Here is a 26,866-nt window from a genome sequence, read left to right as displayed (position 1 = left end):
TCTTTCTTTCATCTCTTTATATGTTGTAAGCTTCTCTCATGAGGTTTCTGGAATAGGCCAAATAGGAGAATTTTCATAATATTTTAATTATAAAGCCACAAGTACAGATTTAAATTCATGCAAAATTTCAAGCATTTTGCCCCATATCTCAGCTTGCAATCAAAATTTCAAAATTTGCTCTGGAAACAACGTTTATTAGGTTTACAGAAATATGTGTACAAAATTTCATAATTCTAGCATTCATAGAATCTGGGAAAAAGGTACATAAACTTTAAAAAACAAACTTTTCAGGAAACGCAATTTAAAGTTCAACCTAACTTTTCTCCTTATGTCACTTCTTCAGAAGGCACCACATTTGTACTCTGGGTCGTCTTTCCCTTCAAGGCTTCTCTTCTGGTTTCTTGTTGTCTGTCTTCTTTCCTTTACCAGGTCTTCAACTGACTTTTCAGCTGCAGAATCGCGCTGTAAATCTATTTTTCTCAGGAAGTTTTGAGTAAAATTTTCTATCTTCAAGCCCATTCTTTCTAATACGTTCGTCCCCCCGACGTTCCCATCATTAAATACAATAACTGCGTCATAAGTGGCAATTCTGACAACTGTAGCAGATGCAAATGTGTTTTTAGGGCATCGTTTCCATATGAGTGAATTTAGAGACTCATTTGGATTTTGGGCTTTGCCATGAACACGCTTTTTTAAAAGTGCAGGATCGGCCAGAAACCTGTAAGTGGGCTTGACAAGATCCAGGATACAATTTGGAATCCTCTCCTTGCCGAATATAGGGGTTGTTATCCCTCTGTGCTTGGCGTGGCAGGGAGTCCGCGTCACAATTTTAATTAATTTTTAGGCACTTCGGATGCGATCTCAACATTGAAACTTTGGGAACTTATTGTCCATGAGTTGTACTAACCAATAAAAAATAAATCGAAAATTGACATTTTTGGTCAGTTTCATCAACGTCCCTCCTTAAGCCGTATTTGGTGCTACGAATGATTCACACGGTTTAAAAATGTCCGAACGGAAGTTAAAGATGATCCTCGTTCAGGACGCCGTTTGACGTCTACAGACGACGCCCATATCAGGAACGACAACGAAATTGTGCGTTCCAATCGAAGAATGGCCGTCCGAGAGATTTCAAGAGAATATAACATTTCAATTAGATCACGTCATGAAATACTGAGGCAGCATCTTGGAATGCATCGTGTTGCCGCCAAGTTCGTCCCACGGCTCTTTAATCAAGACCAGAAATTCCTTTGCCTCGCAATCTGTGAAACGCCTTTCGATCGCGGAAATAAGAACGAGATGTTTCTTAAGAGAATCATAACTGCTCACGAGACGGGGGTATACGGTTATGATGTTGAGACCAAGGTTCAATCTTCACAATGGGGCGGGAAAGTTTCACCAAGACCAAAAAAGTTCGTCAGGTCATGTGAAATGTCAGAGCCATGCTGAAAGTTTTATTTGACTTTGAAGGATTAGTTAATCATGAATTCGTACCACACCGACAAACTGTTAATCGATTACACTATCGGGACGTGGTACGAAGCATGCGAGAAAACATGAGAAGGAAACGGCCTTAAGTGTGGGGAGACAATTCATGTCTCTTGCCTCACAATTACGCACCCTCACATTCATGCCTGTCGATGCGTGACTATTGCACAAAAGACGAAATCACTCTGCTGCCTCATCCTCCTACTCTGCAGACATGGCCCCTGCGCACTTTTTTTTATCTCCAAAGCTGAAAAACCCGTTTAAGAACGAAGATTGCAGACGGCGCTTTGTGCGATATAGGCTCCAGCAAGGGGCGTACCAAGACTGCTGCCAGATGTGGAAACGGCGTTGCGAGCTGTATATCAATTGCGGAGGACAATATTTCAAAGGACACCATGCGTAATAAGTAAAAGGTATGCATAGAAAAATTTTGTGGGGAAAGTTCAGGAGTTTTTTTGAACAGACCTCGGATACATGCAACCTTGGCTTCAGAAAGCTTTTACCAAACTTCAGCACTTAACATACGAAAATGCACAATGCTTCGTAAGTCACACAAGCAAAATAAAGGTTCAAAAGGGCGGAAAATACGAGGGTGAGTCAAACGAAAACCTTAAATTTGTAATAACAAATCGAAATTGTCCCGTAAGTGTCCTGTAAGTTGGTAAGGATGACGGCCCGAAATTTCGATTTAGTATTACAAATTTAAGGTTTTCATTTGACTCACCCTCGTATATCACGTAACTCGATTTCAGCCAATCACGAACTGCAGACGTCGGAAAGCAGCAAGGAAAAGGACGGCCATACTTTCCCCCTGCTGAAGTTTTATCTACTGTTCAAGAGTGTTACCTAGTGATAAAGCTGCGAACTACTTTACTACACCCCACAGACTGCTCGTAAAATTAGAGCGCTGAACAAAAGAAGAAGAAACAAAGTATGTACGTCCGGCACCGAACCGTTTCACGTTAAACTGCCCGTAACCGGCGAGATGATGGGCCGTTTAATGTTGATGTAACAAGTTTCGACAGCAATCGCCCTGCATCGGCTTTTGCGCATTCCGGCGGGTTTTTGAGCTTTAATGGCCAATTTTGTTTGTTGCGGAATAACGCCAAGTTTATCGGCCTGCCCGTTCTCCGGTGAATGATGACATTAGCGGGACGAATTCTCTATTGATCGCTTTAGGCCGTTACCTCGTTAAACGTCAATTCCGGCGTTACAAGACAAGTGGTGTGTTCTCGCCACAAACACAGCGAACCACCACTAAACACGCTGGACGTTCCGCCCGCTAGACTCCCCCCTAAAGCCGGGAATGACACACGGCCATTGCTTAAATCCCCCCTCGCAGATTTGCGCTTCCTGTTAGTTTTCACGCCGTTCTCGTGAATACTTGCGGCACACGACAATGGACAGAAGAGACCATCTTTTATTGTTCTCCAGTTCATACTCAGAACACTCGTTTATACTGAAGACGATCTTCCTCTGTCAGTCCAGTCGAACGCAGGAGTGATCAAGTAACTTACTCTAAACTGTGTGTTTCAGGTCTACATTACTTCGGTAATACACTTATATCAAGATAATATGCTTACGACACATACACTTAAGAACCAAAGAAGATGGTACACCCGCCTACTATCGTGTATGGTCCCCGCGAGCACACACAAATGCCGCAACACGACGTGCCATGGACTCGACTAATGTCTGAAATAGTGCTGGAGGGAATTGACACTATGAAACCTGCAGGGCGGTCCATAAATCCGTAAGTGTACGACGGGGTGAGGTCTCTCTTCTGAACAGCACGTTGCAAAGCAACACAGATATCCTCAATAATGTTCATGTCTGGGGAGTCTGGTGACCAGCGCAAGTGTTTAAACTCGGATGAGAGTTCCTGGAGACAATCTGTAGCAATTCTGGGCGTCTGTGGTGTCGCGTTGTCCTACTGGAATGGCCCAAGTCCGTCGGAATGCACCATGGACATGAATGGATGCAGTTGATCACACAGGATGCTTACGTACGTGTCACCTGTCAGAGTCGTATCTAGACGTATCAGGGATCCCATATCACTCGAACTCCATACGCCCCACACCGTTACAGAGGCTCCACCAGCTTGAACAATCCCCTGCTGACATAGTGTCCATGGGTTCTTGATGTTGCCTCCATACCCTTACACGTCCATCCGCTCGATACAATTTTATACGAGACTCGTCCGACCAGGCAACATGTTTCCAGTCATCAACAGTTCAATGTCGGTGTTGACAGGCCCAGGCGAGGAGGCATAAAGCCTTGTGTCGTGCAGCCATTAGGAGTACACGAGTGGTCCTTCAGCTCCGAAAGCCCAGATCGATGATGTTTCGTTGAATGGTTCGCACACTGACACTTGTCAATGGCCCAGCACTGAAATCTGCAGCAATTTTCAGAAGGATTGCACTTCTGTCACGTCGCTGATCCTGTTCCTGCAGGATCTTTTTCCGGCTGCAGGGATGTCGCAGATTTTATGTTTTACGGAATTCCTGATATTCACGGTACACTCGTGTAACGGTCGTAAGGTAAAATCCCCACTTCATCGCTACTTCGGAGATGCTGTGTCCCATCGCTCGTGCGCCGACTATAACACCACGTTTAGATTCAATTACATCTTGATAACCTGCCATTGTAGCAGCAGTAACCGATCTAACAACTGCTCCAGACTCTTATTGTCTTATATAGGCGTTGCCGATCGCAGCGCCGCATTCTGTCTGTTTACATTGTATTTGAAAACGCATGCCTACACCAGTTTCTTCGGCGCTTCAGTGTAATACAGTGCTTTGCAAAACTTGAGGACGGAGGTAATTTTCGGATGCCAACGGCCATGCCGCGGTCGTAGCACCGGTTCCCGTCAGATCACCAAAGTTAAGCGCTGTCGTGCTGGGCTAGCACTTGGATGGGTGACCATCCGGTCTGCCTAGCGCTGTTGGCAAGCGGGATGCACTCAGCCCTTGTGAGGCAAACTGAGGAGCTACTTGATTGAGAAGTAGCGCCTCCGGTCTCGAAAACTGACATACGGCCGGGAGAGCGGTGTACTGACCACATGCCGCTCCATATCCGCATTCAGTGACGCCTGTGGGCTGAGGATGACACGGCGGCCGGTCGGCACCGTTGGGCCTTCATAGCCTGTTCGGGAGGAGTTTTTTTAATTTTCGCATGATGTGTAACTGCCAAGTGACATACCTCGCTGAAACATAATACACATATATAAAGAACTGCTGCAGTATAGTACACAAGGTAACTGAAAGAACTATGCTATTAGACGAACAGGAATGACGCTTCTACACAATTCCCTGGACTTTACAAAAGGAGTGACATGGTTCTTGATAGGGTATGTGATCGCCATGGATGGCAATACTCTACAACGAGCTCCTATGCTGGCTACAAGGTAGGTAAAGTCTATGTTGATCCGTTGTGGACATTGGACAGCCGCTGGTCATGTAGTTAACAATGACATTCGTGCAGTTTGGATATTATTTTATTGTATTTTTACTACCAGTTTCGGCATTCCATTATGCCATCTTCAGGCCCCATATGCACCTCTCAAAAATAAACGATATTGGCGTACTGGGCCATACATTCCTAGATGTCGAGAATTCTGAACCGTATCTCAAGTGTTTGCTTCGCAGAATTGATTGCAACTAAGCACACCTGCAAGAACATATGGCCTACTATGCCAATATCGTTTACTTTTTAGAGGTTCATATGATGGCTGCAGATGACATAATCGAATGCCGAAACTGGTAGTAAAAATAAAATACAATCTCAACGGCAAGGCTGTTGGCGAATTTCATTGTTAAAAAGGTTCGTAAGGAGTTCTTGTGGTCGGGGGCTCCATACCTCCACCAACACGCTTGACAAGCCCTGAGAGGTCGGTGTTAGATATGGATATGCTGCAATGCATCTACACAAAGCATCCCACATGTGCTCGACGGTATTTAAGTCGGGGGAACGGATAGGCCATCCGTTCGCCGAAAATCCTCTCATTCCAAAATGTTCTCCGCTTGCACTTTTCGTTGCGGTCGCGCACTGTCATCCACAAAAATGAAGTCACCTCAGAAAAGCCGCACATATGGAAGGATTACAGTGTCACGATACATTGACCGGTGAGTGTACCACGTTCAAAGATTTGGAGGTCAGTACAGCCATGCAACGTTATGTCTCCCCCAACCATAGCACCTGCACCATCAAAAGAACCAAACACACAATGTTCCTGGATGCACTACATGTGACGGTACGCCCAGAATTACGACACAGACTCCCATCCCAGAAGAGCAGACACCCCACTCCTCGTTAGACCTGTCCCTTTGCTCTAGGCCCCATTCCAAACGATGCCGACGATGTTCAGGTGTTAACAAAACAGTTGCACTATCCTCTGTGTCCTCGGTGGCTCAGATGGATAGAGCGTCTGCCATATAAGCAGGAGATCCCGGGTTCAAGTCCTGATTGGGGCACACATTTTCAACTGTCCCCGTTGACATATATCAACGCCTGTATGCAGCTAAGGGTATTCATTTCATTGTAATTTCATTCTAAGGAGCTACATGGTCACCGATTTGATGGTATTTGTTCTTATGAAGATGGTATCAGTTCTTTTGGACATGTCCGAAGGAACAAATACCATCTTCATATACAGGGTGGTCCATTGATAGTGACCGGGCCAAATATCTCGCGAAATAAGCATCAAACGAAAAAACTAAAAAGAACGAAACTCGTCTAGTTTACAGGGGGAAACCAGATGGCGCTATGGTTGGCCCGCTAGATGGCGCTGCCATAGGTCAAACGGATATCAACTGAGTTTTTTTAAATAGGAACCCCCATTTTTATTACCTATTCGTGTAGTACGTAAATAAATATGAATGTTTTAGTTGGACCACTTTTTTCACTTTGTGACAGATGGCGCTGTAATAGCCACAAACGTATAAGCACGTGGTATCACGTAACATTCCGCCAGTGCGGACGGTATTTGCTTCGTGATACATTACCCGTGTTAAAATGGACCGTTTACCAATTGCGGAAAAGGTCAATATCGTGTTGATGTATGGCTATCGTGATCAAAATGCCCGACGGGCATGTGCTATGTACCTATGTACAATGATCGGTATCCTGGACGACATCATCCAATTGTGCGGACCGTTTGCCAGATAGTTATGTGAAACGTCAACCACGACCTGCAACAAATGATGATTCTCAAATAGGTATTTTAGCTGCTGTCGCGGCTAATCCGCACATCAGCAGCAGACAAATTGCGCGAGAATCGGGAATCTCAGAAACGTCGGTGTTGAGAATGCTACATCAACATTATTTCCACCCGTCACATATTTCTATGCACCAGGAATTGCATGGGGACGACTTTGAACGTCGTGTACAGTTCTGCCACTGGGCACAAGAGAAATTAAGGGACGATGACAGATTTTTGGCACGCGTTCTATTTAGCGACGAAGTGTCATTCATCAACAGCGGTAACATAAACCGGCATAATATGCACTGTGGACAACTCAAAATCCGCGATGGTTGCGACAAGTGGAACATCAGCAACCTTGGCGGGTTAATGTATGGTGCGGCATTATGGGAGGAAGGATAATTGGCCCCCATTTTATCGATGCCAATCTAAATGGTGCAATGTAAGATGATTTCCTACGTAATATTCTACCGATGTTACTACAAGATGTTTCACTGCATGATAGAATGGCGATGTACTTCCAACATCATGGTAGTCCGGCACATAGCTCGCGCGCGGGTGAAGCGGTATTGAATAGCATATTTCACGACGGGTGGATTGTTCGTCGAAGCACCATACCATGGCCCGTACGTTCACCGGATCAGACGTCCCCTCTTTCTGTGGGGAAAGTTGAAGGATATTTGCTATCGTGATCCACCGACAACTCCTGACAACATGTGTCAGCATGCGTTCTCAGAAATGATAAGTTCACAATGGTACATGTATCAAATTGGAACAACCGAAATAAAATGTTGAAACGTACCTACGTTCTGTATTTTAATTTAAAAAACCTACTTGTTACCAACTGTTCGTCTAAAATTGTGAGCCATTTGTTTGTGACTGTTATAGCGCCATCTATCACAAAGCGAAAAAAGTGGTCCAACTGAAACATTCATATTTCTTTACGTACTACAAGAATATGTAATAAAAAATGGGGGTTCCTATTTTAAAAAACGCGGTTGATATCCGTTTGATCTATGGCAGCGCCATCTAGCGGGCCAACCATAGCGCCATTTGGTGTCCCCCTTCAAGCTAGACAAGTTTCGTCTTTGTAGTTTTTTCTTTTGACGCTTATTTCGTGAGATATTTGGCCCGGTCACGATCAATGGACCACCCTGTACATATAGTTAAGGCTTACCGGCCATTTGACCATCTTCTTCCGTGCGGATGCACAAAAAGAGCCCAAACTCTTATAGGAATCCGCGGTAAAGACGCGAGTAAAGAGTATGATGGGTAGGGGCACTGTGAATATAGTGCGGGACAATAAGTTGCGAAAGTGGGCCTCACGGGAGGCGTGCCAGAGAAAAGTCTCTGCAGTCGCAATATCTTGTGTCCTCCGTGTCACAAATGGCTAGAGCGTCTGCCATGTAAGCAGAAGATCCCGGGTTCGAGTCCTCGTTGACTTTTATCAATGCCTGTATGCAACTAAGGGTATTCATTTCATTGTAATTTAACTCTTTTGTATCGGTTGTGAATAAATACTTGCCACTATTTAAGTTCCAACCCTCGTAGAATCAGTCATAATCAAAATAAATAAATAAATAAATAAATTAGCGTGAAGTTAAAGTGACAATTTTCAGTTTTACTTATCGGAATATTCGAACAGTGAGCGCTACGCTATCTGGTGGTCATTTATTTGAGGGAACTGACGGCAACGTATAGTTAAAAATCTCTGGTTTCACGTAACTGTTTGTTAGTTGGGTGAAGTAATTAATATTTCGTTTAGGAACTTTAACGTGCCTATCGCTAAAGAAGGAAATGGAAAAATAACTATCTTCCATAAACCTTTCAATTGAATGTGAATTACGTAAAGAGGTCTGATTTCTTGTAGCCGAGAATAAACAACAGATACAGCTCGTTTTGTATCGCGTGCGACGTACCGCTTAATTTCCGCACGCAATTAACAGTTATTGAAAGCTGCACCTAGGCTCAAAGGGACAAAGAAACGTGCTGTGTTTTCTTGGAGAAAGTTTGTCCGACCATAATCGTGAAACCAAAGCGCAAAATTTGTCACGCCCAGTAATTCGTCGTGTTATTCTGACAAGTAGAAACACTTTTCCGTCGTACTGCTTCGCCGAATTATTACAAGCTAATTACATCAGAACCCTGAGACCCGCTTCTCGTGATGTAAACCTACTGCTCTGGCCAGCAAAATCAGCGTATCTCTCGCCTGTTTAACAGGTTTAGGGACTTTGTGAATTGAGAACTTTCCCGTTCTCGAGAGCTTGCAGGAATCATTGCCGATTTGCAAGAAAATGCCCAAGATGCTTGGACTGTCTATCGCAGGATGCCATACGGCAGCTTTGTAATGATGTACGTGTGAGAATACCCGCATGTGTTGCAGTCAGAGGGGGGTACACTTTGTACTGATGGGGACTGCTTGGACACCCTTTACTGTGACATGTGTGATCCGTTTGGTCTGGATTTGTTGTCATTTACTCCTACAATGAGGAATTACCTGTCGTATCACTTGTCAATAAAATGAGGGTATTGCACTTTTTTCCTACAGTGTACTTCGGCAAACACTTGTCTCGCGAAACGAGCACCACCGAGAATTAATCAAATCGGAACACATACGAAGCTTAGCCAGCAGTCACTCTTCCCACGGGCCCTGCGTGAACGGAACAGGAAAAGGCAAGCGGGGGGCAGATAATGATGCAAGAAGTACTACACCCCACACACAATGTAAGGCTGCTTGCGGACTAAACGTGTAGATGCAGAAATGTAAATTTCGTAAACCTGTATGCCTGTTCAGGTATTAGAATCGGTGCTGTCTCGAATGTGATGCCAGTATCTTACCACTCCTACACTGCACCCCTTCTAAATACATATGAGTCTCGTCGGTGGTTGGAATGTCGATTCCTCCCGAACGTGACTAGGGCGTCTTGGGCACTGTATCACTTCACAAGACCTGTATATAGGATCAACACCGTCAGTTACCGACGAAATATCAGACAAAAAACGAAAAAGGTTAGGTAAAATCTCACAACAAGAAGCAATAGAGCAATTAAATGAAAAGAAGCAGAAATTACAAGCATTGGCCAAAGGACTTAGAAGATACAAAAAAAGTGAAAATAGAAGGAAACAAAACCAAACATTCAACACAAACCAAAAGAAATTTTACCAAACAATAGATAACACACACATTAAAATAGACAATCCACCAAACATAACAGACATGGAACACTTCTGGAGCAACATATGGTCAAACCCGGTACAACATAACAGGCATGCACGGTGGATACAAGCAGAAACAGACTCATACAAGATGATACCACAAATGCCTGAAGTGATAATTTTGCAACATGAAGTCACCCAAGCAATTAGTTCTATGCACAATTGGAAAGCCCCTGGAAATGATAAAATAGCAAATTTCTGGCTAAAGAAGTTCACCTCAACACATTCACATCTAACTAAATTATTTAACAGTTACATTGCAGACCCATACACATTCCCTGATACACTTACACATGGAATAACTTATCTGAGACCTAAAGATCAAGCAGACACAGCAAACCCAGCTAAATATCGCCCCATAACATGCCTACCAACAATATACAAAATATTAACTTCAGTCATTACACAGAAATTAATGACACATACAACACAGAACAAAATTATAAATGAAGAACAAAAAGGCTGTTGCAAAGGAGCATGAGGATGTAAAGAGCAACTGATAATAGATGCAGAGGTGACATATCAAGCTAAAACTAAACAAAGGTCGCTACACTACGCATACATTGATTACCAATAAGCTTTTGACAGTGTACCCCACTCATGGTTACTACAGATATTGGAAATATACAAAGTAGATCCTAAATTGATACAGTTCCTAAACATAGTAATGAAAAACTGGAAAACTACACTTAATATCCAAACAAATTCAGATAATATCACATCACAGCCAATACAGATTATGCGTGGAATATACCAAGGAGACTCATTAAGTCCTTTCTGGTTCTGCCTTGCTCTGAACCCACTATCCAACATGCTAAATAATACAAATTATGGATACAATATTATTGGAACATACCCACACAAAATCACACAACTGCTATACATGGATGATCTAAAACTACTGGCAGCAACAAATCAACAACTCAACCAATTGCTAAAGATAACAGAAGTATTCAGCAATGATATAAATATGGCTTTTGGAACAGACAAATGTAAGAAAAATAGCATAGCCAATGGAAAACACACTAAATAAGAAGATTACATATTGGATAACCACAGTGACTGCATAGAAGCGATGGAAAAAACAGATGCCTATAAATATCTAGAATACAGACAAAAAATAGGAATAGATAATACAAATATTAAAGAAGAACTAAAAGAAAAATACAGACAAAGACTAACAAAAATACTGAAAACAGAATTGACAGCAAGAAACAAGACAAAAGCTATAAATACTTATGCTATACCAATATTGACCTACTCATTTGGAGTAGTGAAATGGAGTAACACAGACCTAGAAGCACTCAATACACTTACACAATCACAATGCCACAAATATAGAATACATCACATACATTCAGCAACTGAAAGATTCATATTAAGCAGAAAGGAAGGAGGAAGGGGATTTATCGACATAAAAAACCTACATTGTGGACAGGTAGACAATTTAAGAAAATTCTTTATAGAACGAGCAGAAACTAGGAAAATACACAAAGCAATCACTCATATAAATACATCAGCTACACCACTGCAATTTCATAACCACTTCTACAACCATTTACATCACGTAACATCAACAGATACGAAGAAAGTAAATTGGAAAAAGAAAACACTACATGGCAAGCACCCGTATCATCTGACACAGCCACACATCGATCAAGACACATCCAACACATGGCTAAGAAAAGGCAATATATACAGTGAGACCGAAGGATTCATGATTGCGATACAGTATCAAACAATAAACACCAGATATTACAGCAAGCATATTATTAAAGATCCCAATACCACAACAGATAAATGCAGACTTTGCAAACAACAAATAGAAACAGTAGATCACATCACAAGTGGATGTACAATACTAGCAAATACAGAATACCCCAGAAGACATGACAATGTAGCAAAAATAATACATCAACAGCTTTCCTTACAACATAAACTTATAAAACAACATGTTCCCACATACAAGTATGCACCACAAAATGTACTGGAGAACGATGAATACAAATTATACTGGAACAGAACCATTATAACAGATAAAACAACACCACATAACAAACCTGACATCATACTCACCAATAAAAAGAAGAAATTAACACAACTAATCGAAATATCCATACCCAATACAACAAATATACAAAAGAAAACAGGAGAAAAAATTGAAAAATACGTCCAACTGGCTGAGGAAGTCAAGGACATGTGGCATCAGGATAAAGTTGACATTATACCAATTATACTATCAACTACAGGAGTCATACCACACAATATCCACCAGTACATCAATGCAATACAGCTACATACAAACTTATATATACAACTACAGAAATCTGTAATTATTGACACTTGTTCAATTACCTGAAAGTTCCTAAATGCAATGTAACATATACCGTACAGTTAAAAGGAAGTCACGCTTGATCAAGGTCCGCGTCACCTTCCATTTTTAACCAGACATAACGTCTGAGACAAGAAAGAAATAATAATAATATGCATAACTGGTCTGAAAACAGGCAGAATTGTTTTTATGGAATTTTGTTGTTTTGTACTTGATTGTACGATTTAGGGCAAGAACGAAATCGTGTTAAAGCTCCCCGTTTCTCATTTTTGTGTAAGTGGGAGTTTTCTTGCTTTTTTATTTTTTTGGGAAAAATCTACAGGATCCCTAATTTATGTATTGGTTGCAAATTAACTTCCGGGGTGAAACTCAGGCTTTCTTACGTTGCACCCACAAAACAACTTACGCTTATTATACACTTATTTGTTAAACGTTCGCTCGTAGCCACGCTTATTTGATTTCGTCACTTTCACAGACAACTGATCTGGTCTGGAAGATCCTACATCCTCTGCGCCTAATTTTCCCTTGCAATTTTCCTTTCTGTTAGCATTTAGTACAGGTTCAAGAGAGTTCATAGTTCGTGTTGACGCTACACAGGGAAGCCGATTCCTGCACAGTAAGCAACCAACTCCAAACTGCCGTTTGCGAAAATTATTAAATTCAAGTATTGCTATCGAACAACAAGGTCACTTGATTAGAATACAAATGAGGCGCTGAGAGCCATAAGGGACAAAGGCATACCATCTTTAAATCCCCATATGTGAACATCAGAGAAACCAGTGAGAGGTTTTTCGTGAATTTTCAGATATATGTACAATGTAGGCCTACAGTACAGAAAAACCTGACTCTCCATAAGATCAACAGAAGTCAGAAGCATGAATAGCCGCGCGGGATTGGCTGAGCAGTCTAGGCGCTGCAGTCATGGACTGTGCGACTGGTCCCGGCGGATGTTCGAGTCCTCCCTCGGGCATGGGTGTGTGTGCATGTCCTTAGGATAATTTAAGTGTGATAGTGTGTAAGCTTAGGGACTGATGACCTTAGCAGTCAAGTCCCATCAGATTTCAGACACATTTGAACACACAAGCATGAATAAATGCTACAGTCTCACAAAAGACGATGATGTGCTTTATGGATCTCAGCGCCTTAAATGGATTACTATGTGATAAAATCCAAAACTTAATGTACTGTACCTCATTCAAGATCCCAAAAATAGGTTTTTCTATCGGTGTGACTACAACATATACTGATGTCTGATCTAATTTTACTATATAGTCAGTGAATTCATGTATCTGTCGAGCGTGCGACTGCCTGGTGGGACTTAGGCCAAGCGAATGTGGATAAAAGTATGCTGTAGTCTGCTACCACCTGGTGGCATTGACGTAAACTTTTAATAGATGAGTGGCAAGTGCTAGCAGTGCAAGCTGTGAACCGTGCACATTGTTTACATAGTCCGTATGTATTTGGCCTGTAAGCTAATTACGTCATGCCAGTTGTGCATGCGCAGAAGCTCCTCAAAACGTGCGCAAGTGACGGTGTTCTCACGGCCCTGAAGCCTCCAAGTTTCACCTAGTCTAGAGGAGCAATGTAGCACAGTGCGGTAGATTTAGTACCGTGTATTTCAGGTTAGCGCATCTACATTTAGTTGGAAATAACCAATAAATCCGCTAGCTGTCAAAAGTTAGGATGTTCACGTGCTCTTGTGCTCTTACACAATAGACGCCACTCGTTACCAACACCTGAATAAAATATGACAGGCAGCGGGTGTGTTTCAGGTAGTTCGACAAGGAGTTTTTCGCAATAGTAGCTTCTTTTTTCCTTTTCCCGTAGCACACATTTTCGTGTCAGGGTCTGCGCCGTATATTATGGTAATAGTAACTGCATCTACATCTACATCATACTCCGCAAACCACTAATGGTGTGTGGCGGAGGGTACCACTAACTGATCCCTCCAACCCTGTTCCACTCGCGAATAGTGCGTCGTAAGAAGGACTGTCGATAAGCCTTTGTACTGGCTCTAATTTCTCCAATTTTCACGTCGTGGTCGATACGTGAGATGTATGTCGGGGGAAGTAATATGTTGTCCCGCAATTTCAGTAGTAAATCTCTCCGTGATGCACAACGCCTCTCTTGTAACGTCTGTCAGTGGTGTTTGCTTAGCATCTCCGTAACGCTCTCTCGCCAGCTAAATGATCCCGTGACGAAACGCGCCGCTCTTCGTTGAATCTTCTCTATTTCCTCTATCAGTCCTGCCCCATAGGGATCCCAGAAGCCACTTCTTTCGTGGATGAGTTACATTTCCTTAAGATTCTTCCGATGACTCTGAGTCTGGTGTGTGCTTTTCCCACTATCTGTTTTACGTGGTCATTCCACTTAAGGTCGCTCTGGATAGTTACGGCAGACGCTGTCTCCAGCTGTTTGGCATGAATAGTGTAGTCGTACAGTAGTGGATTTCTTTTCTTACGTACGCACAATGTGTTACATTTATTTACCTTCAGGTTCAACTTCCAGAGCCTGCACCATTCATCAATTCTCTGCAGGTCGTTCTGCAAATTCTTACTATCTTCTGGCGTTTCTATTTTGGTATAGACAACTGCATCATCTGCGAATAGCCTTAAAGAGCATCCGACGCTTTCTACTAGATCGTTTATATTTATTATAAACAACGGTACTATCACACTTCCCCGTGGTACTCCGGTTATTACCTTTACATCTGTCGATTTAGTTCCGTTAAGAACGACGCGTTGAGTTCTATCTGCAAGAAGGTCTTAAATCCAATCGCAGACCTGCTCCGATACTCCCTAAGCTCGTATTTTTTCCATTAAACGGCAATGCGGGACGGTGTGAAATGCTTTACTGAAATCAAGGAACACGGCATCAACCTGAGAGCTATTGTCCGCTGCGCTTTAGGTCTCATGGAGGAAAAGAGCGGACTGAGTTTGGCAGGATCTCTGTTTGCGGAATCCATGTTGATTGTTATAGAGGAGATGTTCATTTTCCAAAGGCGTCATAATTCTTGAGCATAAAACATGTTCCATAATTCTGCAACAGATTGACGTCAACGATAAAGGTCTATAATTGTGTGGATCTGTCTTACGGCCTTTCTCAAAAACGGGATGACTTGCACCTTTTCCTGTCCTTAGGTACCTTCCGTTGCTCAAGCGATCAACTATAAATTACTGCTAGAAGGGGAGCAAGTTTTTTCGCTTAATCTTTATAGAATCCTACAGGTATCTCATCTGGCACTGACGCTCAACTACGCGTGCTAATACTGCGCGTTTTAATCGAATATCGTGTTAGAGACAAGCAATGAAGTTGACGCTCCTGTTCGCTGCAGGAACAGGACAAGATAGCCGAGCGCCACTCGTGCAATTACCTTCGAAAGCCGACGAGCAGCTATGAAAGCATTAGGACGTAACGAAGTTAGGAAAGTTGTTAGCAGCGGAGCACAAGAGGAAAGACGACAGACACCAGGAAAAGAGCCGTGCGGGAAACTCGGCAGCTAGGGAAGATCCCGTGGGGTCGTGGGTGCTTTGAGACTGACGCTCAATAGCTCGCCACTCCGGTCTGTGTACAGACAAGGCCGTGCGGATCAGTCCTACCTTGTCCTGCGGCGGCACGTTGTTCCGCCACACAGCAGTAAATCGAGGCTTGCTGCTCGTGTAACTGACGTCAGCAACTGTCACCGTTTTTTTTTCCTTTATTGTACACTCCTGGAAATTGAAATAAGAACACCGTGAATTCATTGTCCCAGGAAGGGGAAACTTTATTGACACATTCCTGGGGTCAGATACATCACATGATCACACTGACAGAACCACAGGCACATAGACACAGGCAACAGAGCATGCACAATGTCGGCACTAGTACAGTGTATATCCACCTTTCGCAGCAATGCAGGCTGCTGTTCTCCCATGGAGACGATCGTAGAGATGCTGGATGTAGTCCTGTGGAACGGCTTGCCATGCCATTTCCACCTGGCGCCTCAGTTGGACCAGCGTTCGTGCTGGACGTGCAGACCGCGTGAGACGACGCTTCATCCAGTCCCAAACATGCTCAATGGGGGACAGATCCGGAGATCTTGCTGGCCAGGGTAGTTGACTTACACCTTCTAGAGCACGTTGGGTGGCACGGGATACATGCGGACGTGCATTGTCCTGTTGGAACAGCAAGTTCCCTTGCCGGTCTAGGAATGGTAGAACGATGGGTTCGATGACGGTTTGGATGTACCGTGCACTATTCAGTGTCCCCTCGACGATCACCAGTGGTGTACGGCCAGTGTAGTAGATCGCTCCCCACGCCATGATGCCGGGTGTTGGCCCTGTGTGCCTCGGTCGTATGCAGTCCTGATTGTGGCGCTCACCTGCACGGCGCCAAACACGCATACGACCATCATTGGCACCAAGGCAGAAGCGACTCTCATCGCTGAAGGCGACACGTCTCCATTCGTCCCTCCATTCACGCCTGTCGCGACACCACTGGAGGCGGGCTGCACGATGTTGGGGCGTGAGCGGAAGACGGCCTAACGGTGTGCGGGACGGTAGCCCAGCTTCATGGAGACGGTTGCGAATGGTCCTCGCCGATACCCCAGGAGCAACAGTGTCCCTAATTTGCTGGGAAGTGGCGGTGCGGTCCCCTACGGCACTGCGTAGGATCCTACGGTCTTGGCGTGCATCCGTGCGTCGCTGCGGTCCTGTCCCAGGTCGACGGGCACGTGCACCTTCCGCCGACCACTGGCGACAACATCGATGTACTGTGGAGACCTCACGCCCCACGTGTTGAGCAATTCGGCGGTACGTCCACCCGGCCTCCCGCATGCTCACTATACGCCCTCGCTCAAAGTCCGTCAACTGCACATACGGTTCACGTCCACGCTGTCGCGGCATGCTACCAGTGTTAAAGACTGCGATGGAGCTCCGTATGCCACGGCAAACTGGCTGACACTGACGGCGGCGGTGCACAAATGCTGCGCAGCTAGCGCCATTCGACGGCCAACACCGCAGTTCCTGGTGTGTCCGCTGTGCCGTGCGTGTGATCATTGCTTGTACAGCCCTCTCGCAGTGTCCGGAGCAAGTATGGTGGGTCTGACACACCGGTGTCAATGTGTCCTTTTTTCCATTTCCAGGAGTGTATTTCAATTCCCCATCTGGGCGGGCTGGCAGCAGATGCGCTGCTCTTCGGCCGAAAGACATACAAAACAAAAAACAATAGAAGACATTTAAAAATATACAAAGGAGAAAATATGGTGAACATTGATATAAAAAAGGGGGAACATCATGGAAGGCAATAGACCAAAAAAGGAGCGACTGTAAAATGGAGATAAAAACCGTAAAAAAGTAGCGCACACAAAAACCACACACTGGGACAATTAAAAGAACACAAGGCACAGTATGACCGGAGCATAAAAGTATCGACGGATGGCGTAGCACATAACAAACACTGACAGCGAACCTCAAGGCAGCAAACAATTAAAATCACACCTCTTGACGCACAGGAGAAACAGCACTAAACACAACACTGACGTGGCACACTGACGATGATCAAAATTGAGGATCTGCCAGGCGCAAGGAGATGAGGGAGACCAGAAGAAGGGAGGGAGGGAGGGGAAGAGAGGGGGGAGATGGGCGGGGGGTGCGCTGAAGAGGGCCAGGTAGGGAGGGATGTGGGAAGGGTAGGATAGAGAGCCAGGAAGGCGGTGTCATCAGCATACTGGAGAAGGTGGACAGGTGGGGGTGGCTTGGGCATATCAGCCGTATACAAGAGATAAAGGAGAGGGGAGAGGACAGAGCCCTGGGGGACGCCAGCAGTGGGATAAAAGATATGGGAGTTGATGTTGTGGAGGGTGACACAGGAAGGACGGTGTGAGAGGAAGGAGGCGACCAGACGGACAAAATTGATAGGCAGGGCGTAGGTTTGGAGTTTAAAGAGGAGACGGGGATGCCATACACGGTCATAGGCATTTTGGAGGTCAAGGGAAACAAAAATGGCGAAGCGACGGGAGTTGAGCTGGAGGGACAGAAGGTGAACGAGGTTAAGGAGTTGGTCTTCAGTGGAGAAGAGGGGTCGGAAGCCACACTGGGTAAGGGGGAGGAGGTGGTGTTGAGTAAGGTACCGATGGATACGGTGGGGGAGGATGGATTCAGTAAGAAGACAGAGGTGAGGCAGATGGGACGATAGGTAGAGGTGGCAAAAGGGGGTTTGTTGGGTTTGAGGAATAAGAGGATGCGGGAGGTCTTCCACAGGTCAGGATCGAAGCCAGTAGAGGGGATGACGTTATAGAGATGGGCGAGGACGGTCAGGAAGGAAGAGGGGCTTTCTCGATACAAATCCAAAATGAACAAGCTTTATACCAATTAAAAGAGGAAGTTTCGAAGTTGTTGGTGGGCGGCGGCGGGCGGGCGGTGCCGGTTTCAGAAGCGACCGGTAGAGTTCGCGCAACAATAGGGCGGTCGTTTCGTTTCACTGTCAATGGTGAGTGAGCACAGCGTTTTCTGTGTTCTTGAGTTGGCGAAAAGTGAGTCGCAAATTGCAGTGCAGCGAGCATGTCGTACCAAATTCAGTATTCAACCACCAACTCGCAAAAGCATTAGCCATTGGTTTAAGCAATTTCCACATGACTGGGAGTGTGTGCAAAGGGTAAAGCACAGGCCGACCGTGTGTGTCAGAGGATGAAGTTCGTCGTATACAAGAAAGTTTTGTGCGCAGTCCCACTAAGTCTACCAATACAGCCAGTCGAGAACATTGGATACCCCAACCGGCTGTACGGAAAGTTCTGAGACGGTGTTTACTGTACAAGCCCTACCGTTGACAACTTCTGCAGGTTCTTAACCCCAGTGACAGAGAGAAGCGTCTCGCAATTTGTGGTTATGTGCTAGCAAAGATGGAGGATGACGCGTTTCTACAGCGTGTAATTTTTAGCGGTAAACTGATGTTCCAGGTTAGTGGGAAAGTCATGAGACACAATGTTCGAATATGGGGTTTGGAAAATTCATGTCAGTTCAAGATATAAAGTCTGAAAATGGGTCCGTGATCATATTTTTGGCAGTTTATTTTACAGCTCCGTCTTGATCACACAAACTTTTACACTTCATTATTACCAGTTTCGGCTACTGCCATCTTCAGATCATAAAATATTCTGCAGTGAACACACAGTGTGTAGTGGGGCGAGTGCTCTGTTGTAGAAAGAATTCAAAAGCCAAGATCGCTTAAACGGTGTTTACTGGATAACCGGTCAAAACACTAAAGGTGCCATCATCGGATCTACATTCAGATCCGATGATGGCACCTTTAGTGTGTTGAAACCGGTTATCCAGTAAACAGTATTTAAGCGATTTTGGCTTTTGAATTATTTCTACAAAATATTCTGATATAGTTGAAACTACTTTATTTAAATGAGTGTGGCTGTACTTAAATTGGTGAATGACTGAGACCCATAATATCCTAGTGCAAAGCTCCAAAAAAAGATAACCTGACTTCAAATAATTAATTCAAAAGAATGGCACTGACTAAAAAGAAATCCTAGCAATAACCTATACATTTTATTAAGCACTTACCTTACAAAAATCTTCATTACGCGAACTACTGCAATACAGCGAGCGTCAGTACTGCTAAGTAAATAAAAGATTCTAACTACTAAAGCCACTAACTACTAATAGGCATGTGGTAGCAAAGGAAAGATTTGGTTGCAAACCAAATAATGTATTTTTTTACCTTAATAATGTGACATCCAGTTCAGACAGGAATATAAATCGTCATGGACATCTAGTACAAAGATATATAATCACGAATAATATTCAATCTCCAAGTCGAACATGTATAATAGTTAGCCTACGCTAACACTTCAGACCTCTACCCTACATCAATGCTGACTTCTCACATCTAATATCCATCACTGCTGGCTCTTCACCTCCAACTGCCCAACAGTACTTCCATCACTGCTGGCGACTAACTTCCAACTGCCCAACACTACTGGCGATTAACTTCCAACAACGAGTCCAACCAGCCACAGAGTCTCCTACAAAGAAAGCGCAGTCAGAGATCCAATGCAAAGCGCTACACAGCGCTGCCAACACAGAAGCAGCCCACGTACATAGTGTCAACGTCAAAGTAAACTAATAGGTACATAATAAGTACTTACTGTGTACCGACATGTTTAGTTTGACGTTGATACTACATCAGAATATTTTATGATCTGAAGATGGCAGTAGCCGAAGCCGGTAATAGTGAAGTGTAAAAGTTCGTGTGATTAAGACGAATCTGTAAAATAAATCCCCATTCACCATTCCAACACGAAAGAGACTCACCGAAGTTGATCGTGTCCCGTGCCGTATCACGTACAAGGGTTTATGGACAATTTTTCTCTGCGGAAAGAACTGTAACGGGAATCACGTACCTGGACATGTTGGAACAATGGCTGCTCCCTCAAGTTATGGAAGATTCCCAGGACTTCATTTTCCAACAGATCCGACCCATTGTCACCGTGGTGTACGGGGCTTTTTGAATGAGTGACTCCTTTCCTCAGCGCTGGACCGGTCGCAAGGGCCTTGATGACCCGGCTGTGCACTTCTGGCCACCGAGATCTCCTGATCTCACACCCTACGACTATTTCTTGTGGGGCTATGTGATGGCAGCTGTTTACGTCCCGCCACTACCAACCGCTCTGAAGGATCTGCGGAACCGGATCAATGCTGCCGTGCACTCAGTAACAGCAGATACGCTTTTGCGTGTGTGGGACAAGTTTGTCTACCGCGTCGATGTTTGCCGTACAGCCAATGGTGGCCGCATTGAACATTTATATCACTTATCACATTTATAATTATTAAAAACTAGTTAATTGCAAATTATTAAATTTATTAAATTGATATTAAACATTATGGAAAAACTATGAAACTTCCTCTTTTTATTGGTATACAGCTTGTACATTTTGGATTTGTACTTGAATAAATACGAAGTTTTGAAAATGGGTCCATCATTTAGCATAACGCTGTATTATAATACTAACGGAGCTTGGTCATACGATAGTCGCTTCAAATTCTATTCGTTACAGGCGCCAGTTGGGTGAAAACACATTTTTCAAAAAAAATGCTGTATCTGACATCTGACGGTCTATTTTGCATCTGTGCTCCGCAGGCCGGATTACGGTATGGGCGAAGGATACTTTTGATTCCACTATCGTATTCCCCCTTCACTGCTCCATTTGCGAATAGCGCGTCGGAAGAATGATTGTCGGTAAAACTCCGTGTTATCTATAACTTCTCAAACTTTCTCGTCTTGGTCATTCCGCGAGATGTACGTAGGAGGAAGTAATATGATGTCCAACTCTCCCGTAATTTCAACAGCGAACCTCTCCGTGATGAACAAGGCCTCTCTTGTATCGCGTGCCACTACGGTATATTGAGTACCTCTGCAACACTCTTGCCCCGACTAAACGATCACGTGAAGAACCATGCCGCTCTTCGTTGCATATTCTCTATCTTTTCTATCAGTACCACCTGGTAAGGATCCTACAACTGAAGAGCAACACTCAAGTATCGATCGAACAACTATTTACAAAGTGCTTCTCCCGTGAATGAATTACATTTCCTTCAGATTTTTCCCTCTGAATCTCAGTTAGGCATTAGCTTATTCTACTACTTGTTTTATGTTTTTATTCCACAGTAGGTCGGTTCGGAATGTGACTCATGCGCGTTTTACAATTCTTGCTGTTTCAAGTGATTCGTCAACAGTACTGTGATCGAACAGTAGTGGATTTATTCGCCTAATCATGCCAATCTCTGTGCTGATCCTCGATACTCTGCATTCTTCTGATGTCGCTACCTTCTTGTAGACAATCGCATCATCTGCAAACTGCCTCACATCGCTTCCGACATTATCTACTACGTCATTTTTATGGGAAGGGTGTTTATAGGTGTTCAGATAGGTAGTAAACTGTCGTGAAAAGCCCACGTTCAGGATGTTGTTCAAAGACTTAATGCTGTCATTTTTAGTATTTGAGCGGTGTCTGAAGTAAGTGATAGATCGACATTAAAAGTAGTCTACTTTGCTTATTTTCATTCGCTTATGTCGTATGGTATTATATTTTGGGGTAACTCTTCCCATTCTCAAATGAGATTTTTGGTTCAGAAACGGGAGGTTCGGTATATATATTCTTTACTGTCGTTTCTCATTAAAAATACCAGTTTTTTCCCAAGAATCAGCAGCTTTCACTCAGTTAATACTAGACAGAAATCCAATCTGCATTTGGATCGCACTTCCGTGACTCTCGTGCAGAAAGATATGCAGTACACTGCTGCACCCATTTTCAGTAAGCTACCACAATAATTCAAAAAACTTAGCAGTAATCCACGCGCTTTCAAATCGAAACTGGAGAGTTCCCTCAAGGGTCACTCCTTCTATTATGTCGAGGAGTTCCTTGAAAAATTAAGCTGTTCCTGTGTTATAATGTTGATTGCTTTTACATAAACTGATGGCTTGTTTTTTGGGTTTATAAACATTTCACTTTATCTGTTATTACTTTTATGTTGTAATTTTATGTTTTGACACGTTCCATGACCTTGGAGATTTGGGCATCAGTTTGATCCTACGGAACTAAAGGTGTAAAATAAAAAATAAATAAATAATTGCTGCAACACATTTTTTTCTGATAGCAGGTTGGTTTTATTCAGGGTTCCAATATATCACTCTTTTGGCAACAACACCCTATTTTTCAACATAATCTCCATTCAATGTGATGGTCTTACGCCACTTTACTGAGAGAACTTGTATGCCTACATGGTACCACTCTACTGTTCGACGTAGGAGCCAACGTCCTGCTACATCAATAACCTCCCCATCATCTGGGTACTGCTTCCCGCGAAGTGCATCCTTACATTGGACCAAACAGGTGGAAGTCGGAATGTGCGAGATCCGAGCTGTGGGGTGAATGAGGAACAACAGCCCAGGGAAGTTTTGTGAGTTCCCCTCGGGTGTGCACACTTATTTGCGGCCTTGCGTTGTCACGGATAAGAAGTTCGTTTGCATCTTTGTGGCGACGGAGACGCGCAAATCGTTTCATCAATTTCCTGAGATTAGCACAGTTTTGGGCGGCGGCTGGCACGCGGAAGACCTAACAGGTTTGCGCGACCTTGTTGCGATGATGAGAGAAGCCTCGCCCAACGACTCACCGTGCTTTTGTTCACTGCTACGTGTCCGTAGGCATTCGGGAACCGCCTATGAATATCTGGGACACTCTGGTTTCCCAGAAAAAGAAACTCAGTGACAGCTCTCTGCGCGGAATGCACCTCCGTTAAAGACGCCATTTTGAAGACCACGTTTATTGCCGACAACTATCGGAACTTTACGAAACTACGGGACTGAAGCTGGAATAGTCAACGATGTCCCACAACAAATTCCACATTCTTTCCACCGAAAACGACCGAAAAAAAGTGTTGCATTATTTCTTGAATACACTGTGTATGCTGTAAACAGTAAATGGTCGTGCTACACTTCCTTCGGGTACTCCTGAAATTCCTTTACATTTGCAGATTTTGTTCTATTAAGAGCGACGTGACGAACCTATGCTGGAAAAAGCAAAGTTGTATAATATATCAGTCACCCTTCTTCATGGACAGAGTGCCTTTTCCCACCAAAAAATATTAATGTGACATGCCCGTGGATGATACTGCGTTTACTGGTTTTAGAGACGAGAGAGGTACGTGTCGCCAGCGCGTAACTCTCTCTTTCGCTCATGAATCACAAACAACTGATCAACACGGCACTGCGCTCAGAGATGCTGCGAGTACTGCCCTCTGGACCCTTAAGCGCCCCCTACATGGTCACTAATATTGCACAATAATTTTGTGCAGTATTATTAAATTTCTCTCTAGACTGCTCAATAATATCGACAGTAATATTGTGGTTTGGATGTTGGATGATAAAGACATTGCTGCTATGATAGTTGCTCTACTTTGTTGCAAGCAGAAAAAAAGGGGATGAAAAATTGGTTCAAAGAGCGCCAACGGCCACTCGCAAAAATCTGCTGACAGAATTGAAATAGTTCAAATGGCTCTGAGCACTTTGGGACTTCATATCTGAGGTCATCAGTCCCCTAGAACTTAGAACTACTTAAACCTAACTAACCTAAGGACATCACACACATCCATGCCCGAGGCAGGATTCGAACCTGCGACCGTATCAGTCGCGCGGTTCCGGATTTAAGCGCGTAGAGCCCCTCGGCCACAGTGGCCGGCGACAGAATTGAAGTTGAATGAAAAAAAAAAAAGATCATCAAAACTTTTAATGTGTTGATGGTCCAACATTTGATATATTACTGGATATATTGTCCCCATATATGGGAGTCCTCATACATAACCACTTCTCTCTCTCTCTCTCTCTCTCTCTCTCTCTCTCTCTCTCTCTCTCTCTCTCTCCCCCTTGGAATCTGGAGCACAGATTTTACTCATTACAAAATAACTATCATACACTTCAAGAAGTAACTTCTCTTGATTCCGTTGAACCTTATTTTTAGCCAAATGTAGCATTATGTAGCTGACCGCTGTGTAAAAGTAATCCGTATAGAATAAGTATTGAGTGGATATCCACCAATTCTCTGGGATACAATAAGCTTTTTTCGGTCACCAATAAATGTTTAGTTATTGTGCCATGATGCGTCTTGAAACTGAGCAACTCATTTACACTTTTAAAGTCTTGACCCCCACTGATAAATTTTTGAAGACGCCCATATTCGTACGATCAGAAGACAAAATACTACAATGAAAGACGCACCCACACCAAATCAGCACGTATCTATTAAGCTACGATACCTTGCTGCTGGTAATTCTAATGAAGACTTGAAATTTACAAGTACGAATTCACCTTAAAGTATATGAGACATAGTTGTGGAAAGGTGTAACGCAATAACTCGTGTAGCCTACTAAAGGATGTGTACACACACATAAATATCTGCATATACTTTTATTCATAACTTTGAATTAGTTAAATTTTTGAAAACTCCTTTCTTTCTGGTCGTCCCTTTATTTTTGAGCAACATTTCTGTTTTTGTAAGCTACTCATGAATATCAAGAACTCAGATGACAAGCCAGTACCAAGCAAAGAAGGGAAAGTTAAAATGTGAAAGGAGTATGTTGAGGATCCCTGCAAGGGAGATCAACTTGAAGACAGTGTTATAGAAATGGAAGAGGATGTAGATAAAGACAGTGTGCTGTCTTTTAAACCGTGTTGTGAATGCGTAAATTTAGCAGCGTCCAACATAAATATTTAAATATGTCTACACTTCTAAATTGTCATTCATTTACTGCATTACCCGGCTAGAGTATGACATGAGCATGAATGTGAACTAAATTGAAACACGCAACCGTTTCCATATGTGTCTGTAAAGAAGTGTATCTGTTTAAAATTATTCAATTAGTTTCGTTGACTACTTTCGTACAAACTTAGTTCACTCTTGAATATCACTCCACTTTTATAACACGTAGACACACAACACTGGATTTGACGAATTTTATTGAAAAGATTTCTGAACTTTAGTTGAGAAAGTTCTATGCTCCGACACCAGCAAAGAATGGTAGAAGTTAAAATAGTTTCTCGTAACATAGATTTTGATATACAATCAAGTTACCTTTACGTGGATTTCTTTTGCAATAGTAAATATATATGTCTGAACTATTCGTCAATTTAAACTCGCCCCGTAAAACTTTCATGAAATGGCGGCAGATAACTGAACATCGTTGTATCACAGAATCGATCTGTTCCGATTACATGAAAGTAACTGACTGAATTCGATTTTAAAAAACATTAATCAGCGTTACATAATTGTTCCTAGCATTTTCAATCTGAAATAAAACTATAACTCTTGCCAATAAAATCATATAAATATGTTACCGCTAATGGCGACGTTGCAGATCGTCCGCAGCGAAGCAAAGATGGAATGCAGAGGATCCAGATTAGTAACATTCTTAGAGAAAATATGAGATAAACTTGAATAAGATTATTCTCTATTTTTCTTCAATACTTTACAATAGGTTCAAATGGTTCAAATGGCTCTGAGCACTATGGGACTTACCATCTGTGGTCATCAGTCCCCTAGAACTTAGAACTACTTAAACCTAACTAACCTAAGGACATCACACACATCCATGCCCGAGGCAGGATTCGAACCTGCGACCGTAGCGGTCACGCGGTTCCAGACTGAAGCGCCTAGAACCGCACGGCCACACCGGCCGGATTATAATAGGTAGTTTACACAATAGTAACAATACCAGACCTTATCATAGGCGGCAGATTAAAGTGCGTCTTGCTAGCATCATGGCTACTCGAACAAGGAAAAAGAATGCAACAAAAAATCAGTGATAATAACAATTGTTCTTATAATTAAAAGATATCATTGTTTTCAGTCTATTTTCTGTGGTTTGTGAAGATTGTTACACCGTCTCTGCACTAGCAAAACCAAACTGTTTCTCTGTCAACACACTTGTCTCTTATGATGTCACATATTTTAAAAAATAATAAAAAATGTTTTATCGACTATAAAATAGGGGCATGGATGCTATAATGGGATGGGAGATATAATACTGCGAGAAGAATTTGACATAGCAGTGAAAGACCGAAGTCGAAAAGGGGCCCCTGGAGTAGACAAA

At 43.3% G+C, this 26,866-nt stretch overlaps 1 protein-coding gene and 1 pseudogene across 1 annotated transcript in view; both read left to right on the top strand.

The window, feature by feature from the left end:
- LOC124597374 (tubby-related protein 4) overlaps window positions 1-26,866 on the top strand; it is a 500,962-nt gene that overhangs the window by 235,825 nt on the left and 238,271 nt on the right. The window lies entirely within an intron of this gene.
- Window positions 4,321-4,438, top strand: LOC124552365 (annotated as a pseudogene).

The sequence above is a fragment of the Schistocerca americana genome, chromosome 1, assembly GCF_021461395.2.
Source record: "Schistocerca americana isolate TAMUIC-IGC-003095 chromosome 1, iqSchAmer2.1, whole genome shotgun sequence".
NCBI lineage: Eukaryota > Metazoa > Arthropoda > Insecta > Orthoptera > Acrididae > Schistocerca > Schistocerca americana.
The sequence above is the reverse complement of the archived record's forward strand: the minus strand, read 5'-3'. Positions and strand labels throughout refer to the sequence as shown.